Genomic DNA, 8,476 nt, shown 5'->3' with positions numbered 1-8,476 from the left:
TGTATATATCCCCCTGTCATTCAGCTATTTTGGCCTTCCTTTTCTCCTTGGACGCTGTTGGTTACCAGCTTGAGAGGACAAAGAGAGTAGAGGCAGAGAGCAGAGAGCAGACCTCTGTGGGATGACAGAATGACCTTCACAGACTGCTGCAGCAAGAAGAGTCTACTTTATTGTTTCAGGAGAGGGTATGTTAGGGTTTTTTAGGAGTATGTGTGGAAAGGGTTCATTGGTCATGGCATGAAGTGAGCTAGAAAGGGTGATTGTTTAGAATACAACCCCTACTTATCATGTGGTCAGGAAGCCAGAGCTGGACATGTGTGCTGAGATATGCAGCACTGCAGACAGCTCTGTACAAGGTCACTATTCAGACTCCGTTAGACAAGGTCAGCTACCTGTGCTTAGAGACATTTCTCAGACAAAGACAGGCAGATAGATATAGGGAAGACTTGTTGAGAAAGGGAATCCCCCCTTTGTGTGGAGCTTAGAAAGCCATATAGTCATGGGGAACTGCTACCTTAATATCAGAGTTCTCCAACAACATACAGTGTTTTTGTTGTGATACACAATTAAAGATCAATATCAAGTTACCTTTAATTCATGAAATGATTTTGTGGTCGTATCATGATTGAGGAAGAGTAGACTAGCTGAGAAAATATTTGTTTCTGACTCATATCCATTCACAGCACCAGTGACAAGAGATTGCTTCAATGTTTCATCCATTGACTTATCAGGCTGCGGAGGTTTGAAGTGGGAGGAGGATTGTGGAAGTGGGAAACTGGGAAGGGGGCAGTGAGTGGGATGTAAAGTGACTAAGTAAAAATAAAATAAGATAAAATAATTAATTAATTAATTTTTAAAAATGTCCCCCAAAGGCAGTTGAAGCCTGATCTTCAGCCACTGTGGCATCATTGATCAGACCATTCACTAACTTTGTTTGTTTTGTTTGTTTGTTTGTTGTTGCTTTTGGCGTTTTGTGAGTTTTTATTGGATGTTTTATTTATTTACATTTCAGATGTTATCCTCTTACCCTACTGCCCCTACTTAGAAACCCCTAATCCTGCCCCACTCCTGCTGCTTCTATGAGGGTATGCACCCATCCATCCACCCACTACCCCCTTTCTGCCCTCAAATTCCCCCACACTGGGGCATCCCGCCTTCACAGTATCAAGGACCTCCTCAGGAACCAATGCCTGACAAGGCCAGCCTCTACTACATATACAGCTGGAGCCATGGGTCCCTCCATGTGAAATGGTGCTGGTCCAACTGGAGGTCAGCATGTAGAAGAATGCAAATCGATCCATTCTTATCTCCTTGTACAAATCTCAAGTCTAAGTGGATCAAGGACTTTCACATAAAACCAGATACCCTGAAACTAATAGAAGAGTAGGTGGGGAAGACCCTCCAATACATGGGCACAGGGGAAAAGTTCCTGAACAGAACACCAATGGCTTATGCTCTAAGATCAAGAATTGACAAATGGAGCTGGGCGATGGTGGCGCACGACTTTTTAATCCCAGCACTTGGGAGGCAGAGGCAGGCGGATTTCTGAGTTTGAGGCTAGCCAGGTCTACAGAGTGAGTTCCAGGACAGCCAGAGCTACACAGAGAAACCCTGCCTCGAAAAACCAAAAAAAAAAAAAAAAAAAAAAAAAAGACAAATGGGACCTCAGAAACTTGCAAAGCTTCTGTAAGGCAAAGGACATTGTCAATAGGACAAAATAGCAACCAACAGATTGGGAAAAGATCTTTATCAATCCTACATCTGATAAAAGGCTAATCTACAAAAAATACTCAAGAAATTACACCCCAGACCATCAAATAACCCTATTAAAAATGGAGTACAGAGCTAAACAAAGAATTCTCATCTGAGGAACTTCAACTGGTTGAGAAACACCTAAACAAATGTTCATGGGGCTGGAGAGATGGCTCAGCGGTTAAGAGCACTGACTGCTCTTCCAGAGGTCCTAAGTTCAATTCCCAGTAAACACATGGTGGCTCACAACCATCTGTAATGGGATCTGATGTCCTCTTCTGGTGTGTCTCAAGAAAGTGACAGTGTACTCACATTCTTAAAGTAAATTAATAAATCTTAAAAAAAGAGAAATGTTCATTCTTAATCATCAGGGAAATGCAAATCAAAACAACCCTGAGATTCCACCTCATACCAGTCAGAATGGCTAAGATAAAAAACTCAGGTGACAACAGATGCTGGCGAGGATGTGGAGAAAGAGGAACACTCCTCCATTGTTGGTGGGATTGCAAGCTGGTACAATAACCCTGGAAATCAGTCTGGTGGTTCCTCAAAAAACTGAACATTGTATTACCTGAGGACCCAGTTATGCCATTCCTGGGTATATACTCAAAAGATGCTCCAACGTAAAACAAGGACACATGCTGCACTATGTTCACAGCAACCTTATTTATAATAGCCAGAAGCTGGAAAGAACCCAGATGTCCTTCAACAGAGGAGTGGATACAAAAAATGTGTTACATTTACACAATGGAGTACTACTCAGGTATTAAAAACTATGAATTTGAGAAATTTTTAGGCAAATGGATAGAACTAGAAAATATCATCCTAAGTGAGGTAACCCAGGCAAAAAAAGAGCACACATGATTTGCATTTACTGATAAGTGCATATTAGCCTAAAAGCTCAGAATACCTAAGATACAACTCACAGACCACATGAAGCTCAAGAAGAAGGAAGGCCAATTATGGGTGCTTCGGGTCTTCTTAGAAGGAGTAACAAAACATTCAAGGGAGCAAATATGGAGACAAAGTGTGAGACACAGACTGAAGGAGGGGCTGTATGGGGACCATTCTTCCTGGGTATCTCATGTGCAGTCACCAAAGGTAGACACTGATGTGGATGTCAGGAAGTGCATGCTGACAAGAGCCTGATATAGCTGTCTCCTTAGAGGTCTGCCAGAGTCTGACACATTCAAAGGCAGATGCTCACAGCTAACCACTGATCTGATCAAGGGGTTCCCAATGGAGAAGTCAGAGAGAAGACTGAAGGAGCTGAAAGGGTTTGTGGCCCCATGAGGAGAGCAACAATACCAACCAACCAGAGCCCCCCAGGGTCTAAACCACCAGCCTGGGAGTACATAGGGAGGGACCCATGACTCCAGTGGTATATGTAGGGGAGGATGACCTTGTCAGGAATAGGTGGGAGAGGAGTTTCTTGGTCCCATAAGAAATGAACACAGAGTGGGTGGGGGAATGTGAGCGTGGGGAGGGGGTAGTGGGGGGGGTAGGTACAGGCACTGCCTCATAGAAGCATGAGGAGGGGGGATGGGATAGGAGGTTTCTGGGTGGTGGGAGGAAGTAGGGTAAGGGGATAAAATCTGAAAGGTAAATATAATACCCAATTTTTAAAAAAGAGATAAAAAAAAGAAAAAAGGAAAAATAGGAGATTTAATAACACAAAGGGAAGGATTTAGAAATTTAGGAGGCAGTTTATGTTAATGGAAACAGTATCATAGAAACTGGCAAATCACATCCTCATAGAAGCACAAGGAAGGGGGATGGGATAAGGGGTTCCTGGGTGGTGGGGGAAATGGGATAAGGGGATAAAGTTTGAAATGTAAATATTACAACCAATTTTGAAAAGGGGAAAAAAAGAAAAGTTGTTAGAACTAACATTTTTAAAAAATGTCAGCCCTCTAGGAAAAAAAATTTTTTTTTTTTTTGATACTAAAACTTGTTCTGAGAATTGTATATTGCAGAATACACAGCCTTGGTGTATCTACTCATCAAGCATACTGAGCAGACCTGCTCAAACCTCGGATGTCCTGGAATTCCATCTGGATGCAGTGAAAACACAGCGTCAGAGGCTTATCAATTTACTTTTCCCCCCACCCCGCTTCTACTATCTCAATGCCCTTAATCAGCTTAAAGAATTTAAAGAAGAGTCAGTGCCCCTATTCCCTGGGCTTGGGGACTAAGGTGGTTAATAATGGTCTGTCTTTCTAGGGAAAAGTAGTGGTTTTGTTGGAATAGGGAGGATTAGCTAAGACTTATTGCATAGCCATAATCTATTGGTAGAAATCTGTATAATTAATATCAAGATGAAGTTATAATTTCTTAAATGGTACAAAATTTACTTTGATTTCAAATTTAAGGTTTTCATTGGTACGAGCTTCTTATTGATATAAAAGTGAGATGAATATTGTTACTCTCATGGGCATTGTGCCTGTATAACACATTTAGGAATACAAGGCTTAGACCCAGTCCTTCTTTAACTTTTTTTAACTGATTTGGGACGGTTAGCCTATGAGTTAAGGGACTATAGCAAATTCATGGCTTTGAGTTTATTGTTAGGGTGTTTTCCATACTTTATTTAGAAATAGCTGAGAGGAGTTAACAGACAACAGTCCAGGTTACCTTACACGGATAGTTGGTTTTCAAAACATCAGAAGTCCATAGAATTGACATTACAAATATTTCTATATTAATGTTCATTTTGATTAGAGACCTGTCTGCTCCTGACAGCTTCCTGTTGTGGATTCTAAGAAGAAATTGAGCATCCTTGGTGTTACTCCAGTTGTGGGTGACAGCCACTAGGCAAGAATTGCCTCTTTCCTTCTACAGACAAATTACTGTCCAGAAAAGGACACACTTGCAGAATAGTTGACTGATTATATCTGCCTAGACAGAGTAATCAGCCCTTAATATTTCTGCATCACTAAGGTCTGTCAGATGATTCTGGGCCAGAAGGATGAAGATTTGATTCTCCAATGTTCGGTAGTATAGGGGCTTTCCTGGTGTTCAGTGGTCTCTATAAATTGACTAAGTTTTAGAAGCTATGCTAAGTGCTTGCCATAATTTCAGTTAACTCAGTCATTCTGGATTTGTGACAGGGTTGAAGACCTATAGTCTCATAGCCAATCCTGGCTATTTACTTTGAGAGAAAAGATCTGAGAAGATGGTCTTTAGCTGACATTCATTCTAAAGCCAAGAAAAAAGCCAGGTTCAAAACTAAGTGTTTTAGTTAGGAGAGAAGACAGAGGTTCTGGTTAATCAACAAAATGATGGACTGGGTATTACGACTATCTTGTACCTCACTGGTACAATTAGGAATAATTATGCTCTAATTGTATTTTGAGAGAAAAGTTTTATTTTAACAGGAAGGGTGATATGTAGGAGGAGCTAAAGGGGAAGGAGTACCGAGAGGAAAAGATGGATTAAGGAGAGGAGATGATGAAGGAGAGGAGAAGCTAGGTGATGAGAGAGAGAAAGAGGGAGGGCATGGAGGTAGATGTTCACGTGCCTCCACCAGTCAAAATAGTTTATATATCTAGGTTGGGTATTGAGTTACACTTCTGATTGAGCTTTACCAACCTTATAAATCCTTTGACTAACATTTAAAAATAATTGTATAAAAGCAAAAAGAAAAAGGGGGCATGGGATAAGGTTTTCTAGGGAGGGGAAATGGGGAAAGGGGATGGCATCTGAAATGTAAATAAAATATAAAATAAAAAAAAAACAAGACTGAGCCTGTCTTAGGTCATTCTGCCAAGAAGGTCTTCCTTACCCATCATGGAATATGCATTATCAAAAGCAATGCACTTCTGTCTTAGGTTGCCAAGGCTCTGGGCAGAATCTTACTGGTCCTTGGCTAGCCAGCCTGTTTATGTAATAACTCTGTCTGAGAATGGACAGACATATTTTTGAGAAGCTCTGTGTGACCTGTGGAAGACTCACAGGCTGTAGGTTTTCTGCTGTATGATTGAGAAAGTGTAGGCATGACCTACAGATGTGATGCTACAGATCTCTTGTATCTATGTAAATTTTTAGCAACAAATGAAATCTAAACCCTCAGTCATCAGTAGGGTGGTTGTTTTCATTTCCACATTTCATTTTTTAATGCCCATGAGTAATGTTTCTATATTGGCTGCCAGCAGGACCACAACATACTTCTAATACAATAGATAAAGTATTTATGGTAATCCAGGTGCTAAATGGTAGCAAACCAGAACCTTGTCCTTTTCAATAAAATAGTCAATGTGTCCCAGACCCACACCAAATTTGGGTAAATATCCTTACAAGGTGATAAACTATGCCATCCTAGCTCCCATGCTTGACATTCAAAAAGCTTTCAGCAACATGAAATTAGGGTTCCAAAGAGTATGGTACCTTTCATTTAATATTAAATTTATAGAATGTAAGAAAGCTTGGCTGGGCAGAGAAACAAAGGTATAAGACTGGGTAGATCTGGATAGATAGTAGAATGTATATTCTACACAGGAGATATCTAAGTTACATGTAGGGAATAAATGGACTGACAGGATGAATAACTAGAGTTGGACAATTCAGTGTTTTTAAGGAAAACCTTCAAAAGCAAAAGAATATTTTGAAACTGCAATTTAAAATTTATCCTTCCATTATTTATATGAAGCCACAACTTAAAGAATTATTAACCCTTTAGAACTACAAAATGATCAAGAAACATGTGGACTCTGGAAAATCTGCTGTTGTGTCATTGGTTCCCCTTGATAAACTAGTAAGGCATAAGATTAGGATATAAGAATGAGGAGCTGGAGTAGTTGGTAAAACGCAATTGGTAAAACACTTGCCCTGAAAACCTGAGTGCAGATGTGGGGATAAGGGGATCCCCAAAGCTTACTTGCCTGCAAGTCTGAGAGTCAGTGTGCTCCAAGAGAGTAAATCAAACACTCCAGGGATTTGGATGAGTGAATGTGTCTCCAAAACTGAGGGAGCACAGAGTGGAACTCACGGGGAGGCCTGGTGGCCTGAGCTCAGTCCCTAGGACCCACAATGTGGCAGGACAGAACTGTCAAGTGGTGACTCCTATGACCACCACACACTTAGTTCCACATGTGTGGGGCACAGGAAAATGAGGGGAAGACAATGTCAGTCTCTGTCCTTCACATGTGTATCAATACACACACAACATGTACTCAAGTTGAGTACAGGGGAGCAGGGTCATAGTTCCAGTTCAAAATGACTTTGTTTGTTCTATTAGCAAACATGGATCACATTGATCTAATATTTCTTAGTGATCTTTTTTGCCTTAAAATTGACAAGAGATCTTATGATAAAATTTTCCATATTATGTATAACATAGTATAAATAACATAAATATTATGGAAAGCTGGCTCGGTAGGTAAGAGCTCTATTTTTATTTGTAGAGCATTCAGTTTTGATTGCTAGCTCCCATATGGCAGCTCACAATTGTCTATAACTCCAGTTCCAAAGGATTGAGCACTCCATTTCTAGCACATGGTGCATAGAAAATACACAGTAGCCAAAGACTTCTATATATAAATCTACAAAATTTAAGCATAAACAAAGAAGAAAATGATTGTAATTTTTAAACTAAATCATGTTAAAGTATCCAAAACAGTGTTTTAAAAGAGACAATGGAAAAGTATTGATAAACTAACTGAAGTTGTTTGTTTTGCTTTCCTTATACAAGGCCTAGGAGCTGCTATCTTAAGTTATGCACATCACATATACCCAGGAGCCTAAAGCAGAAATATAATCCAGTGGCTCAGTGAAAAAGAGCCAATGCATGACCTCTCCCCTCTCAGAATGTGTCCCATAAAATACAGGATGTCCATGCTACCTTCCAAAGACCCAAGAAGGCTGGACAGGAAGATGGGCACAAGAAAGGATATTTGATTCTATGGAATGTTATGGAAGGCAGATCGATGGAGGGAACTGGGTGGGAAAGGAGATAAAAAGGGAGAAGGGGGTTTTAGGATTCAGTGTGGGGAGAGGCAGGAGCCATGATGATGAATGGAAATCTGCAACTGATGGGGTGGTAAGGGAGGGCACAACTTCAGGAAGAGACAGAGAGCTGGGAGAGGGGAGGCACACAAGAATCAATGTGGGTGTGCTTAGCTCTGACTCACAGCACTGGGGATATGGAGCCTGGGGAGGCTGCCTTTTCTGGTTAGGCAGGAACCCCAATGAAGCAATAGTGACACCAACCCACTCACAAAACTTTCAACCCAAAAGTTTTCCTGTCTACAAGTAATTCAGGAACAAGGGATGGAGTGGAGACTGAGGGAACAGCCAACCAACAACCAGCTCAAGTGGAGACCCATCCCATGGACAAGCAACTGTCCATGACACTAGTAATGATACTCTCTTATGCTTGCAGACAGGAGTCTAGCACATGCTGTCCTAGGAGAGGATCCAGCCAGCAGCTGACTTAGCCAGACGTAGACACCACAGCTTAACATTGGATGGAGCTTGAAAACTCTTATGGAAGAATAAGAAGAAGGATGACAGTCCCTAAGGGGACAAGAACTTCACAGGAAGAACAACAGAATCAACTAACATGGAACCTCGGGGCTCTCAGAGAATGAACCACCAACCAAAGAACACACACAGGCTGGTGCTAAGCCTCCATGCACATAGGTAACAGATGTGCAGCTTGGTCTTCCTATGGGCCCCAAACAACTGGAGCAGGGGCGATCTCAAAAGTTGTTGCCTGTATGTGGGT

Source organism: Arvicanthis niloticus, chromosome 16, assembly GCF_011762505.2.
Source record: "Arvicanthis niloticus isolate mArvNil1 chromosome 16, mArvNil1.pat.X, whole genome shotgun sequence".
Lineage (NCBI taxonomy): Eukaryota > Metazoa > Chordata > Mammalia > Rodentia > Muridae > Arvicanthis > Arvicanthis niloticus.
This window is presented reverse-complemented; position numbering follows the sequence as displayed.